Raw genomic sequence first — 16,831 nt, 5'->3', positions numbered from 1 at the left:
ATCGCGGAGACAAATATTTGAGTTATGAGTTTGGTCTTCATTTGAAACAATGCGGAATAGTTTCGCAACTCACGCCATCTGGAACACCACAGCGTAATGGTGTGTCCGAACGTCATAACCATACTTTATTGGATATAGTGCAATCTATGATGTTTCTTACGGACTTACCACTATAGTTTTGGGGTTATGCATTAGAGACAGCTGCATTCACGTTAAAAAGGGCACCATCTAAATCCGTTGAGACGACACCGTATGAAGAGTGGTTTGGCAAGAAACCAAAGTTGTCGTTTCTTAAAGTTTGGGGTTGTGATGCTTATGTGAAACAGTTTCATCTTGATAAGCTCAAACCCAAATCGAAGAAATATGTCTTCATAGGATACCCAAAGGAGACTGTTGGGTACACCTTCTATCACAGATCTGAAGGCAAGACATTCGTTGCTAAGAATGGATCCTTTCTAGAGAAGGAGTTTCTCTCGAAAGAAGTGAAGTGGGAGGAAAGTAGAACTTGATGAGGTAATCGTACCTTCTCCTGAATTGGAAAGTAGTTCATCACATAAATCTGTTCCAGTGATGCCTACACCAATTAGTGAGGAAGTTAATGATGATGATCATGAAACTTCAGATCAAGTTACTACCGAACCTCGTAGGTCAACCAGAGCAGAGTACGTTCCGCACCAGAGTGGTATGGTAATCCTGTTCTGGAGGTCATGTTACTTGACCATGACGAACCTACGAACTATGAGGAAGCGATGATGAGCCTAGATTCCGCGAAATGGCTTGAGGCCATGAAATCTGAGATGGGATCCATGTATGAGAACAAAGTGTGGACTTTGATTGACTTGCCCGATGATCGGCAAGCCATAGAAAATAAATGGATCTTCAAGAAGAAGACAGACGCTGATGGCAATGTTACTGTCTACAAAGCTCGACTTGTTGCGAAAGGTTTTCGACAAGCTCAAGGAGTTGACTACGATGAGACCTTCTCACCCGTAGCGATGCTTAAGTCCGTCCGAATCATGTTAGCAATTGCCGCATTTTATGATTATGAAATTAGGCAAATGGATGTAAAGACTGCATTCCTGAATGGATTTCTGGAAGAAGAGTTGTATATGATGCAACCTGAAGGTTTTATCGATCCAAAGGGTGCTAACAAAATGTGCAAGCTCCAGCGATCCATCTATGGACTGGTGCAAGCATCTCGGAGTTGGAATATACGCTTTGGTGAGTTGATCAAAGCATATAGTTTTATACAGACTTGCGGTGAAGCCTGTATTTACAAGAAAGTGAGTGGGAGCATTACAACATTTCTGATAAGTATATGTGAATGACATATTGTTGATCAGAAATAATGTAGAATTATTCTGCAAAGCATAAAGGAGTGTTTGAAAGGAGTTTTTCAAAGGAAGACCTCGGTGAAGCTGCTTACATATTGAGCATCAAGATCTATAGAGATAGATCAAGACGCTTGATAAGTTTTTTCAATGAGTACATACCTTGACAAGATTTTGAAATAGTTCAAAATGGAACAGTCAGAGAAAGAGTTCTTGCCTGTGTTACAAGGTGTGAAATTGAGTAAGACTCAAAACCCGACCACGGCAGAAGATAGAAAGAGAATGAAAGTCATTCCCTATGCCTCAGCCATAGGTTCTATAAAAGTATGCCATGCTGTGTACCAGATCTATTGTATACCCTACACTAAGTTTAGCAAGGGAGTACAATAGTGATCTAGGAGTAGATCACTGGACAGCGGTCAAAATTATCCTTAGTGGAATAAGGATATGTTTCTCGATTATGGAGGTGACAAAAGGTTCGTCGTAAAGGGTTACGTCGATGCAAGTTTTGACACTGATCCAGATAACTCTAAGTCTCAATCTGGATACATATTGAAAGTGGGAGCAATTAGCTAGAGTAGCTCCGTGCAGAGCATTGTTGACATAGAAATTTGCAAAATACATACGGATCTGAATATTGCAGACCCATTGACTAAACTTCTCTCACAAGCAAAACATGATCACACCTTAGTACACTTTGGGTGTTAATCACATAGCGATGTGAACTAGATTATTGACTCTAGTAAACCCTTTGGGTGTTGGTCACATGATGATGTGAACTATGGGTGTTAATCACATGGTGATGTGAACTATTGGTGTTAAATCACATGGTGATGTGAACTAGATTATTGACTCTAGTGCAAGTGGGAGACTGAAGGAAATATGCCCTAGAGCCAATAATAAAGTTATTATTTATTTCCTTATATCATGATAAATGTTTATTATTCATGCTAGAATTTTATTAACCGGAAACTTAGTACATGTGTGAATACATAGACAAACATAGTGTCACTAGTATGCCTCTACTTGACTAGCTCGTTGATCAAAGATTGTTATGTTTCCTAGCCATAGACATGAGTTGTCATTTGATTAACGGGGTCACATCATTAGGAGAATGATGTGATTGACTTGACCCATTCCGTTAGCTTAGCACTTGATCGTTTAGTATGTTGCTATTGCTTTCTTCATGACTTATACATGTTCCTATGACTATGAGATTATGCAACTCCCGTTTACCGGAGGGACACTTTGTGTGATACCAAACGTCACAACGTAACTGGGTGATTATAAGGTGCTCTACAGGTGTCTCCAAAGGTACTTGTTGGGTTGGCGTATTTCGAGATTAGGATTTGTCACTCCGATTGTCGGAGAGGTATCTCTGGGACCACTTGGTAATGCACATCACTTAAGCCTTGCAAGCATTGTAACTAATGAGTTAGTTGCGGGATGTTGTATTACGGAACGAGTAAAGAGACTTGTCGGTAACGAGATTGAACTAGGTATCGAGATACCGACGATCGAATCTCGGGCATGTAACATACCGATGACAAAGGGAACAACATATGTTGTTATGCGGTTCGACCGATAAAGATCTTCGTACAATATGTAGGAGCCAATATGGGCATCCAGGTTCCGCTATTGGTTATTGACCAGAGAAGTGTCTCGGTCATGTCTACATAGTTCTCGAACCCGTAGGGTCCGCACGCTTAAACGTTCGTTGACGATATAGTATTATATGAGTTATGTATGTTGGTGACCGAATGTTGTTCGGAGTTCCGAATGAAATCACGGATATGACGAGGAGCTCCGGAATGGTCCAGAGGTAAAGATTCATATATTGGATGATATGGTTAGGCCAAGGGGTCAGGCCCACGGGGCTATAAGTCGGTGCAAAAGGAGTTTTGCGGAGGCCAGGGGGCCAAACGCCGGAGACCCTGGTGTTTGGCCCTGGGCCAGACGCCGAGGCCCATGGCGTCTGGGCCAGACGCCAAGGTTTGTGGCATTTGGTCCTGGAGTCCGAGTGGGACTCTTGCCTTTCGGGCAAAACGAACTTTGAGGAGGCTTTTGCTCCAAGTTTCGACCCCAGGGCTCAACATATAAATAGAGGGGCAGGGCTAGCACCAAAGACACATCAAGAAACACCAAGCCATGTGCCGGCAACCCTGTCCCCTCTAGTTTATCCTCCATCATAGTTTCTGCAGTGCTTGGCGAAGCCCTGCGGAAATTGTTCTTCACCAACACCGTCACCACGCCGTCGTGCTGCCGAAACTCATCTACTACTTCGCCCGTCTTGCTGGATCAAGAAGGCGAGGACGTCATCGAGCTGAACGTGTGCAGCACTCGGAGGTGTCGTGCGTTCGGTACTTGGATCGGTCGGATCGTGAAGACGTACGACTACATCAACCGCGTTGATAAACGCTTCCGCTTACGGTCTACGAGGGTACGTAGACAACACTCTCCCCTCTCGTTGCTATGCATCACCATGATCTTGCGTGTGCGTAGGATTTTTTTTGAAATTACTACATTCCCCAACACTACCCACTATATAAAGTGAGTCTTCTTCTCCACAAAGCTCACCTATTTCCTTCCCATTTTGCTCCATTCTTTCTCAAGGTCCAACTTGCTCGATCTTCTTTCACTAGCCAACCAAACTTGTTGATTTGCTAGGGATTGAGGGAGGAGACCTAGATATTACTCGTGGGTGTTTGGGCTCCCTAGACGGAAGAGGCCACCTCGAAGCCACATTCCATTATGGTGAACCTTCATGGTGGGGTTGGGAGCCTCCCAATTAAGTTGTGGTGAGATCCCTAACCTTGTTTGTAAAGGTTCAGTTGCCTCCTTCAAGGGCACCGCTAGTGGAATCATGGCATCTTGCATTGTGTGTGGGCATGAGAAGAATAAGGTGGTCCTATTGACATCTTGGGGAGCATTGTGGCTCCACACCTCTCCAACAGAGACATACCTCCCCCAAAGGAGGGAACTTCAGCAATACATCCTCGTCTCCATCGACTCCACTTGCAGTTACTTCGTACCTTTACTTTGTGCAAGCTTTTATTCTGTGTTTACCTTGTGCTTGCATTTGTTGTTGTTGTGCTTGTAATATAGATTGTCCACCTAATTGCATATCTAGACAACCTATTTTCTTATTGAGCCTTAATTGTGTTAAGATAAGTTAAAAGTTGTTAGCTACCTATTCACCCCCTCTAGTCGACCATACCGATCCTTTCAGTTGGTAGCAAAGCCCCATCTGTTTATTAAAGTCTTTACCGCCTAAAGAGTATGGTCGACGATGGGGAAAAAGGGGAGGACATCATCATAGACGTGGATTCGACCGTGCCCACCTGAGATGTTTTAAATGAGGTCATGGCCTCACTTAAAACTCTAATGGTGGACAAGGTCCAAGACATGCTATATAAATTCCTTGATTGCAAGAAACCCACTACCGCTACCGAGAAAATAGTTGATCCTATTGTCTCGGAAATGGATGTTAAATCCCCTAGGGGGACGGCTAATTGCTTGAAGCCTAATTCTTCTCAAGGAAAGAATGGGCCGGGCATCCACGCCGCGGTTGCCCCTCTTCCGGTCTATGGTGGTCCGGTCCCTTCGCCTCATATAAACAATCATGGCTCTCCTCCTAAGCTTGATTTGACTAACTTTTCTAATTGGGCTTTTCGTATCAAGTCTCATTTGAATTACAATTCAACCCAACTTTGAAGAATCATTGAACAAGGCTAATATTTGCATGATCCAAGCAACTTGTCCCCAAGATGTGACGCCCGAATAATTAAGCTACAGTAACCCTCTACTAATGATGCCATGTCATCATGTTACTGTTGCTAAACTTCGCTTGATCCAAATCGCAACTCAAATTCAAAACCAAGATTAAAGTCAAAATTCAAATTTGTTAAACGTGAAAACTAAAATGTTCGAGTTGTTGCAAATAATCGTTTGTTAATATTGGTGGTGAACCAACATTTCTTGTATAGCGCTTTAATGCCCTAAATTAATCAAAACAGTATCCTAAATATTAATTTAATCACTTTTTAAATTATAAAAATACTAAAATATTTTATTTTAACCTCAAACTAATTGAGGCAGTGTCCCGAATTATTGTGCTATTTTAGGTACAAGAATTGTATTTTATAAATCTAAAAATATGTGAAAAGAAATTAGAAAATAGAAAAGTTTTAAAAAGTTAAAATTAAATAAAAGACAACCCCTCCCCCCGGGCCGAACGGCCCACCAGGCCACCGCCCAGCCAGCCGGCCCACCTCTCCCCCATAACCCCCCACTCCCCCAACCGAACCCTAGGCCCGATCCCCACTCCCCCCACTCAACTGGGACAACTACGAGCCCATTTGCGAGCCGAGGCCGGACTCTACACCATACCACAAAAATTCATAGTGAAAATGAAGAAAAGAGAAATGGGCCACGTCCCCCAAAAGGCAACATACATGGGCCCATGTGAAAAGAAACAGAGAACAAACCGACACAAAATAAAACGAGACAAAGAGGACGCATGACAAAAAAGCACGAGATGACACAGACGCGCATGATCGAGTTTGTGCAAACATTAAAGCGAACAAATTGGATAGTTATAGACTTAGACGAGACATCACAGATCTCATCTAGATGAGATTTAGCAGATCCGAAAGAGAAAAAATCTAGTCACGCTCTTCTCTAGCTACACAGTTGAACCAAAATAAACAAAAAGGGGAACAAAAAGACATGTGGCACAAAAAAGCTACAACCCAAAAAAATACACAAAACATAAAAACGGCCCACTCGAAAAATTCATATCATGCCTCATAGCTTCACGAGGGAAGAACAGAAAACACGACACAATAACAACGAGCACGTATTTCTAATGGAATGAGTTAGATGAGACATTGTTAACTCTCATCTAGGTGAGAATAGCAAAACCAAATCCGAAACAGGACCCAGGCGCCATGAAAATGGCCCAAGAAAAGACGCATGTGTGGGCAGACTAATAAGTCGACACCAGACGCATGACGTGATACGGGACAAGCGCAACAAAACAATCCATGATCAAGATTTGGACGCCATTTGAAATGAATAGATGACAGAGTGGAAAAATTCATGAATTTAAAACAAATAACAAAGAAGAAAAAAATGAAAAAATAAAATAAAATTGGCAAAGAGAATATAGAAAATGTAAAAAAAGAAAAAAAAAGAGAGAATTGGAGTGGAAAATCGCTCACTTCCATTCCTCCCTTCTCACTTTCAAGTTTCAACCCGCTCTTCGCGTGAAGGGGGGACTGAAGGAAAATGAATGGGCACCGCACGTCTCGAGAGAAATAAAAGCGGCCGCTCTGACAAACAGAAAAGCCCACAAACACATCGAGCGGGTGCAGATCAGCCCGAGCTCACGAGAAAAAGAAAACCAACAACGGCCGCCTCATCTCGGGTGAACTAAAACAGGCCGACGTGCACGTCAATGAAACGGTTGGTTTTGGACAAGCAGGAAAATTAAGACGAGATCATGTTGATCAAAAATTAAAGACAAATAAGATCAACGGTTCTCACCTTAGAGTAGTATATTACATTGAGATGTGAAATAGCAATTCCATTATCTATAAAGTCGGACGTCAGCCTTTCCTCTAAAAAGAACATCTTAAGAAGATAAAAAAGCAGAAAGAAGAAGAACCGAAGAAGGTCGAAGCTGTAGAAATTTTTAATGTTGTCGTTCAGTCTGCTAATAAAAGAATTGTTGAAGAGATCAACTCAAAACCGAGGACGGTTTCATTTTAAGGAGGAGAGGATGATATGACCACGCGTAAGTTTAGCGTCTGGACTGTTTCGTTTTAAGGACGGTTTCGTTTGATGCCGCTCGTGCTCTTGATGCCTCCTCAGCCGACTGTACTTCGGCTGCGAAACCGCCATTTGCTCCTCGGTCCCGAGGGAGCATTTCGTGTTTCCATTAACTGTAATGATGGCATTTGGCCCCGGCATCTTAAGCTTTAAATAAGCATAGTGGAGGATGGCATGGAATCAGGCAAAGTCGGTCCTTCCGAGGAGCGCATTGTAACCACTTCGAAAGGGTACAATGTCGAAGATTGACTCTTCGCTGCGCAAGTTATCCAGAGTGCCGAAGACCATGTCTAAGGTGACGCTTCCCGAGAATTGAGTCTCGGCTCCTGGTATGATACCTTCAAAGGTGGTGGAACTAGGTTTGATTCTAGCCGAATACATGTGCATTTTCTTGATTGTGTTGGCGTATATCAGGTTGATGCTACTGCCACCGTCCATGAGCACTCGGGTCAGATGAAAACCGTCCATGATTGGGTCGACCCCTAACGCCACGGTGCCTCCGTGATGGATGCTCGTCGGATGGTCAGTTCGGTCGAAGGGGATCAGGATTTCCGACCATGGGCTGTAAGTTGGCGCTACTGGCTCTATGGCATAGACATCTCGAAGCATGCCCTTTCTCCCCTTCCTTGTGACATGAGTGGCATAAATCATATTCACACCCTTGATGTCGGAAGGGAACTTTTTTTTGGCCTCCACTACTTGGCCTGGCCTGGCTACCGTCGTCATTATGCGGCTATCAATTGCGCATGGTTTATCCAATGTTTTGTCCAGCGTTGACGGGCCGTCCTTATTGCCTTGATAGGGCTTCCGCTTGTTACTGCCGCGTTGGCCAATGAATCCGGCGTTCACTACCCCTTCTTAAGCGTCACTACACACTCAAACCGGACCCGGCCAAAAATTGTCGTAGTAGACAATCAGGAAGTCGTCATGCTAAGGCCCTATAGGACCAGCACACCAGAACAACAACCGCCGCCAATGAAGAGTAGCGTAAATCGGAAGGATCCAGCCTGAAGACACACAAACGTATGACGAATAATGACCAGATTTGAGTATATCCAACAAAGATAGATCCACCGGAGACAGACCACAACACGCCTACCGACGATACTAGACGTGCCATTGGAACGGGGCCTAGACGGGGCGAACCTTATTCCATCTTCAGAGAGTCATCGTCGTCTCGACTTCCCTCCAGCAAGGGCCTGGATCCACCGGAGACAAGGTGGATCAAAGCGCCAATGAGAGGCAGAGGAACCCTAATTTTTTTGGAGGAGAGCCAGAGGCGGTGTGACCTAATTCCTGTTTTCTCTGACCATCTTTCAAGTTTGAGTGTGCATTATGCAATTGTCTCCTACTCCCTCTGTTCACTATTATAAGATGTTTTGGATATTTCAGTATGAAATACATACAACTGAACTGAGTCATCCGATTTAGAAAAAGTTTAGAACACCTTATGTATACCTACCTATATATGTTGTGTTCCCACCACGCGACTGCTTCCTTGATAACCCACAAGTATAGGGGATCGCAACAGTTTTCGAGGGTAGAGTATTCAACCCAAATTTATTGATTCGACACAAGGGGAGTCAAAGAATATTTGCAAGTATTAGCAGTTGAGTTGTCAATTCAACCACACCCAGAGAACTAAATATCTGCAGCAGAGTGATCAGTAGGAAAGTAATATGATAGTTTGATAATAGTGGTAACGGTAGCAACAGTAACTGTAACAGTAATAGTAGCAGTTTTATAATGATTGTGACATCAGCAGCAAAATAGTAACTTAGCAAAGATCAATATGTGAAAAACTCGTAGGCATTAGATCGGTGATGGATTATTACGTTGGATGGCATTCATCATATAACAGTTATAACCTAGGGCGACACAGAACTAGCTCCAATTCATTAATGTAATGTAGGCATGTATTCAGTTATACGTGCTTATAGTAAGAACTTGACATCTTTTGTCCTACCCTCCTGTGGCAGCGGGGTCCATAAGGAAACTAAGAGATATTAAGGCCTCCTTTTAATAAAGAACCGAAACAAAGCATTAACACATAGTGAATACATGAACTCCTCAAATTACGGTAATCACCGGAAAGAATCCTAACTATTGTCACTTTGGGGTATGCAGATCATAACACGTAATATGTGTATATAACTTGCATGGTAGGATCAAGAACACAAATATATATTCATGAAAACATAAAGGGTTCAGATCTGAAATCATGGCACTCGGGCCCTAGTGACAAGCATTAAGCATAACAAAGTCATAGCAACATCAATCTTAGAACATAGTGGATACTAGGGATCAAGACCTAACAAAACTAACTCGATTAGATGATAAATCTCATCCAACCCATCACCGTTCAACAAGCCTACAAAGGAATTACTCGCATCCGTTGGTGAGCATCATGAAATTGGTGATGACAATGACGACGAATCCCCCTCTCCGGAGCCCAGAACGGACTCCAGATCTGTCTTCCGGATGAAGAACAGGAGGTGGCGGCGGCTCCGTATCGTACACAATGATTCCTTCTCCTTGATTTTTTTCTTGGCGGGTAGGTACTTATGGAGTTCGAGATAGGGTTACGGGAGTTGTCAGGGGCCCACAAGCCTAGACGGCACGCCCTGGGGGGTGGCGCGCCCCCTGGGCTTGTGGCGCCCTGATGGCCCCCCTCTGGTATTTTCTTCCGCCAATATTTTTTTATATATTCTGAAATAATTCTTTGTAAATTTTCAGCACAATCCGAGATTTTTTATTTCAGCACAAAAATAACACCATGGCAATTCTGCTGAAAGCAGCGTCAGTCCGGGTTAATTTCATTCAAATCATGCAAATTAGAGTCCAAAACAAGAGCAAAAGTGTTTGGAAAAATAGATACGACGGAGATGTATCGTTCCTCCCCTAAAAATTAGGGTTCCTCCGCCTCCCGCCGGCGCCGCCGCCGGTCCGCCTCGTCTCCGGTGGCCTTAGGGCCATGGGGGCACGGTGGATCCCGAGCCTTGCCGGTGGGAGGGCTCCATTTTTAGATGTGTTTTTGAGTTTTGTTAGGGTTTGTGTCCTACTCAGGAAGGCGAGACGATGGCGGCTCCCTGAGGATGGAAGAAGGTTCTCCCCGCCTCGTCCCCGTTCCTGTGGTGTATCTAGCATCATCGATGGGCGTGTGGAGGTTTGTCTCTGGCAGATCTTCCTTTGGTGGATTTGCTCGAATTTGTTGGTCGTTCGTCTACGTTCTTGTGTCTTCAGGTTGGATTCTTCCGATCTATGCTACTCTTCATCGGCAGCGGTTGTTGTTCTGGTGCGCTGGCCCTATGGGGCCTTAGCACGATGACTTCCTGACTGTCTACTACAACAAGTTTTGCCCGGCTCCGGTGAAGGAGGGGCGATGACGCGGCGTGCCTTCGGCTCGCTTCAGTGCTTGTACTCGTCGCTAGGTGGTCTATGAATCTGGATGTAATTTTTACTACTTCTGGTGTTCGTTGTACTGCCATGATCGAAGATGAATAGATCGGATATTTCCCCGCAAAAAAATATCTGCTAGAGCTACTTCAACAACTAGGTTTTAGCGCGAGATGGCGAGATTGGATTGCACTCCTCCTCTCCACCTCCTCGTCGACCTTCCTGCTTAATGGCATCGCAGGGCCAACGATTAGGCACCGCAAAGGGCTGCGGCAGGGTGACCCCCTCTCGCCGCTCTTATTCATTCTAGCCATTGATCCTCTTCATAGAGTGCTCAAGGCGGCGGTGGAGCAAGATCTGATCGCACCATTGCCAGGCCGTGAGATCAAGCTCAAAGTCAGCCTATACGCGGACGACGCGGTCATCTTCGCAAACCTAGACCGGCATGAAGTAGACACCATCATGGAGATCCTGAATGAGTTCAGAAACGCCACAGGCTTGCATGTGAACCCGGCGAAGTCAACAACAACACCGATCAGATGCGAGAACATTGATCTCTCTGAGATCCTCGGTAGTTTTGGCGGCTTCATTACCTCCTTCCCTATAAAGTATTTAGGCCTCCCCGTGACGACCACGCGGCTTAAATTATTGCACCAGCAGTTCCTCATCGATAGAATTAGAGCTAGGTTAGCGGGATGGAAAGGCCGGCTGCTCCCTTTTGCCAGCAGAAGAGTGCTGGTCCGAAGCGTCCTCAGCGCGATGCCCACCTTTTCCTTCTCAGTGCTGCGGGTGCCACCAAAGCTGCTCAAGGAGATTGACAAGTGCAGGAGAAGATTCCTTTGGAAGCAGGAGGAGGCTATAACAGGGGCCAGCTGCAAGGTAAACTGGCCAACGGTGTGTACTCCAACAGAGAGGGGTGGGCTCGGGATCCTCGACCTTCAAAGTTTCAGCCGAGCCCTCTGGCCACGTTGGCTATGGCTTGCATGGAAGGACCCGGACAGACCATGGGTAGGCACACCACCGCCATGCGACGAGGATGACAGAGCTTTATTTGCCACAACAACAACGGTGACGGTTGGCGATGGCAGAACAACGATCTTCTGGCAATCAACCTGGCTGGGACCAGGAACCCTTGCTCAGAGTTACCCAAATCTGTTCCACCACTCCCGGCGCAAAAACAGGACAGTCTATGAGGCGCTACACAACCACACTTGGATGAGCGACCTTGAGCATGGTGATGTCAACCAGCTACTGCCGGAGTTCCTGCGGCTGCACTGGAGAAATCGAGAGGCAAACATCATACTCAATGGAGAAGCAAGGGACCAAATTCGGTGGAACCTGGAGGCGAAAGGGGAATACACAGCAAGCTCCGCTTACAAAATGCACTTCCAGGGCCGGCACTTTTCAGAGTTTGATAGCATCATATGGAAAACTTGGGCTCCAGGGAAGATCAAGATGTTCTTTTGGCTGCTACTACAGAACCGAGTCTGGTCCAACGACAGACTCCAACGCCGGGGCTAGCCGAACGGCTACTTCTGCCAACTCTGCCACAGAAACCTTGAAACAAGCAAACACATATTCTAGGAATGCCCCAAGGCATGGAGCATGTGGCAACAGGTGGCATCATGGCGCGGCTGCTCCACCTTCACGCCGAAGGACGAGTGGCGCCAGAAGCAGCCGCTGCTGATCATTAGAGAAATCATCAACAAGGCAGCGCCAAGGGAAAGGAAAGGAACAAAAACCATGCTGCTGGCAGCATGCTGGGAGATCTGGCAAGAACGGAATAGAAGCACCTTCCAAAACAAGACAGCCTCCACCTCTGACATTGTGAGGGAAATAAGAAACTCAATCGAGTTATGGAGACTCGCTGGAGCGAACTGTATTGAGAGTCCCTTCGGGGAGCCACCGTGAGATTTTTGGCTTCTAGATGCCTTTTTTTATGTTCTTTTCTTTTCATCCTTGGTCCCTGACCACCCGACACCTTTTTTGTTATCACCATGTTCTTCCTGCTATGAATCAATGGAATAGCCAGCAATTGCTGGACATTTTCAAAAAGAAAGAAAGAAGAAATACGCTTAGAAGAAGGATAACTGGCCGCGTCCCGGAGTTCAGATCCGAAACGGATGCTATCCTCGAGATAACCGAGTACGACTACAGTTCTACTACCAGTTAGCAACGCGATGCGCTGGCCGGTTATATATACACGGAGCTCGGATCGATTGACAAAGCATATACGGGGGCAGGCTGAAACGACAGAGACGAAGAGAGGCGGCCGAATCCTAACGTCCGAAGAGGCATGATGGGGAAATATGTGGACCTCGAGAAAGGCTGCGCCGCCGTGGAGCCGGAAGAGTCTTGGCCTGCCAGCGACGACTACATCCCTGGGCCTGGCGTACGTTCACCATCATCGTTCTAGCTACCCAATTTTATTTGTCTAAAAAAAGAAGCTACCCAATTTTATAACCTATAAGTATAAAACTGTACTGCTACGTAGTCTTTTTTTTTGCGGGATTGCTACGTAGTCGTCTCGTCGTGAATATGTATAATTTTCTCTTTCGTGCGTGCAGTGCGTCTTCGGGGTGCTGTTTGGATGCTTCTCGCTCATGTACGTCGTCTTCATCCTCGTGGCCTATGCCCGTGGCCGGCGCTGGGCATGGCCGCCGTGTCGGCGGTGCTGGATTACGTAGTTGTGTTGAGCGCCCGCGAGGGGTTCAGGAATGAAGAAGCCATGGTGGCACAGTCCGTACGCCGTAAGTACGCCCCTCCGCCGCCGACGTGTAACTGCTACCATGCTGCCATGGCAAGAGAGGGGTTGGGAGGGAGGAGGACGGGGCGTCCGTTCTTGGCTGTTAACACCTCTATTACTCAGGCCCACCAGCAGCCCAAAACAACCGCAGGCCAAGACGAGACGACCAGCAACCGTACGCGCAAGCTCAACCCCTGCTTCAACGGCTATATTGATTGGGAGAACTGATGGCGTCAGTGTAAGTATCAAGGATGCCGAACAAAATGACACTGAACGATCGATCACGCATTTGGCCACGCCTACCTAGCTACTTCCCATCTAGGCTCTATTCGTTTTCCTCTTTAGCATACTTATGCTTGTAATTTGCTACCCTGGATCATGTGTATCAAGCAGTATATCGCAGAGTGTAGAAGTAACCAATATGGGCGACCAATGTCAAGGTTGATATTGCTAGTCTGATTTTTAAAATTATTAGGTGTAAACTAGATTTCAAGTATTTTATGTGTGTGTGGCTGATGAGGCACGGACTAGCGACACTAATTCGTGCGTTTGACAGTCTTACCTTTCACGGCGATGCTTGTTCAACAGTCCGTCTTCCTGTTCCTCCTCGCAAACTCCAAAAACAATTTTCACCCGCGTACAAAATACACAATAAAAATAATTACCCCCTCGGATCAGCACGTAGATGTTGATATGATGATCAACCTCCAGTCGCTAGTAAATTTCCCTCATGGAAAAATCACACAAGATACGCATGATCTGGTCGCCCCGAACTCGGGCATTTTCTGTATTTTTATTAAACTCCAAAACTAAACTCCAACTCATCTGACTTATATTGGCTACTATATAGCCGACCCGCACGCACGCACATGGCCGAAGGCCAACACAATCTAGACTCTTATCAATACAACTTGGTCATCACGTTTATAACATACGTGGACCTTTTTACATGGAAAAAATACTACTTTCGCTTCTCACATAGCACTACCTAATGGGATAAAAGCACAATTTAAACAAAACATGGAAACTTATCTTTAGCAGATCCATCAAATATATTAGCTCGGAGTTTGAAATGGAAGCTGCCGATCCTAATATTCCCGGGAGGCGTACGAAAAGTGGGAATAACATTCATCTGGCTGCGGCTCCTCTTGACTCTTGCATTGCTTGTCTATCCATCATCGTTGCACTTTGACATGCGGCGGACTATTTAATTTACGTACGTCATGTGTCATATATTTACGAAACTCAGCATGTCTAGCAGGCACCATATAAACCCGGTTTAATTTTCTTGTACCGCTGAACCATGATCCACATACTTGACGCAACACACCATCTTTTCCTCGATGAAATTTGGCGGCACATGTAGGATTATTTTCCTCAACTTTTTCATGGCTTGATTCCTTTTTTTTGCAGGCATCATGGCTTGATTCCTTAACTGGTTATCACCTGATGATATGTATGGCGATATTGTGTGTGTATCATCCTCCCTCCCTTGAAGCAAAACCGTCTGCGGTTTCAAGTCATTTTTGAACACTCCTCTCTCGAACTTGCTGCTCGCTAGTGATTTCACTATCCAGCATTGGCTTTAGCACGTGCTTCCTTCCACCATACATGAATGAGTATGTGTTGGATCTCCCGGCATGCACCGCGTCATGATCGAACAGCCACAGCCTCCCTAATAGTAACTGACAAGCGTCCATCGGCAAGACATCACAATCCACCTTGTCAATATAATCTCCAACAACAAATGGCACACGCACCTTATGTGTAATCTTTAATTTCCTGGATTTGTATAGCCACTCCACGTGGTGCGGTTGCGGGTGCCGCCACATGGACAAACCCAATGCTTGCACAAGATCTTTGCTAATAGCACTAGTAAAACTACCACCATCAATTATCAGCTTGCATGCCAGGTCCTTGATCTTGCATTGTGTTTTAAAAACTCTCCACCGCTGCCCTTTAGCATCACCACCCCCTTGCACCTTCTCCACCAAGAGATTTAGACCCTTCATCGGTGCGTCAACTTCTTCTTTTATTTCGTGTAGCTCTTCTCTTCTTTTTCGCAAACGATTTTTCCAATCAATCGTGAACACATCCACCGGCATAGGAATAAAACAAATTCTTTGGCCCTTCCATGATAAAGAGAAATATTTTTCTTGACATTCCGAACAGCCCCAACACGCGTGCACCATGGGTTCCCAAGTAGCATATGGCACGACACCATGGGCACTGGACAAATGTGAAAAAATTCCGCACAACAATATTTTCCCAAATCAAAAATTAGCAAAATCAGATGCGTAGTTTTTATTTCACCTTTGAACCACTTCAGCGTGTACGGTCTTTCAAGGGGTGCCATATTCAGCCCCAATTTTTTCACCACCTCGATGCTCATCATGTTGACCGCAGAACCTTCATCAATCGTCAAATTGACAAACCGCTCCTTCATGACACAACGAGTGTGAAAAAGAACGACCTCGCCGATGCCTTCCTCCTCCATCAACAAGTTCTTCCTCAACATGTTGATGCTCGCCTCTGCATACAATATTGCAAACTGAAACGCCGTGACTAACCTTTGCTCTGAATACCACTTGATGAGGCACGGACTAGCGACGCTAATTCGTGCGTTTTGACAGCCCGACCTTTCACGGTGATGCTTGTTCAACAGTCCGTCTTCCTGTTCCTCCTCCCAACCTCCAAGAACAATTTTCACCCGCGTACAAAATACACGAATAAAAATACCAAATTGTGTGATTTTTCCAATACCAACAATAATGATTTTCTTAGTACTCCGATTGCTCCTCCCGCCACTAGTGGAGAGTCTTGTGATATTAATGTCGCTTTGTTGAATCTTGTTATGAAAGATCAATTTTCCAGTACTCCTAATGAGGATGTCGCGTCCCATCTAAGCACATTCATAGAATTGTGTGATATGCAAAATAAAAAATATGTGGACAATGATATTGTGAAGTTGAAATTATTTCCTTTCTCTTCAAGGGATCGTGCAAAAATTTGGTTTTCATCTTTGCCTCGCAATAGTATCGATTCTTGGGATAAGTGCAAGGATGCTTTTATTACTAAGTATTTTCCGCCCGCGAAAATTATTTCCCTTAGAACTCAAATCTTGAATTTTAAGCAACTTGAGCATGAACATGTTGCACAATCTTGGGAAAGAATGAAATTGATGCTAAGAAATTGTCCTACTCATGGTTTAAATCTTTGGATGATCATACAAAAAAATTATGCGGGATTGAATTTTGCCTCTAGAAATCTTTTAGATTCCGCCGCGGGTGGTACTTTTATGGAAATTACTTTGGGTGAAGCTACTAAATTGCTAGATAATATTATGGCAAATTATTCACAATGGCATACCGAAAGATCACCTACTAGTAAAAAGGTTAATTCGGTTGTAGAAATTAATTCTTTGAGTGAAAAAGTTGATGCTCTTATGAAGTTGGTTGCCAGTAAAAATGCTCCTATTGATCTTAATGATGTGCCTTTGTCTACTTTGATTGAGAAAAATAGTGAT

The 16,831-nt window shown here is 44.9% G+C and overlaps 1 long non-coding RNA gene across 1 annotated transcript; it reads left to right on the top strand.

The window, feature by feature from the left end:
- The first annotated feature begins 12,808 nt into the window (after positions 1-12,808).
- LOC123164036 (uncharacterized) lies at positions 12,809-13,702 on the top strand. Its single transcript, XR_006482144.1, has 2 exons — positions 12,809-12,951; positions 13,127-13,702. It is a non-coding gene; the product is annotated as an uncharacterized lncRNA (long non-coding RNA).
- The last annotated feature ends 3,129 nt before the right edge of the window (positions 13,703-16,831 follow it).

Source organism: Triticum aestivum, chromosome 7D (assembly GCF_018294505.1).
Source record: "Triticum aestivum cultivar Chinese Spring chromosome 7D, IWGSC CS RefSeq v2.1, whole genome shotgun sequence".
Lineage (NCBI taxonomy): Eukaryota > Viridiplantae > Streptophyta > Magnoliopsida > Poales > Poaceae > Triticum > Triticum aestivum.
Note: the sequence above shows the minus strand (reverse complement) of the source record. Positions and strands in the feature narration are given on the sequence as shown.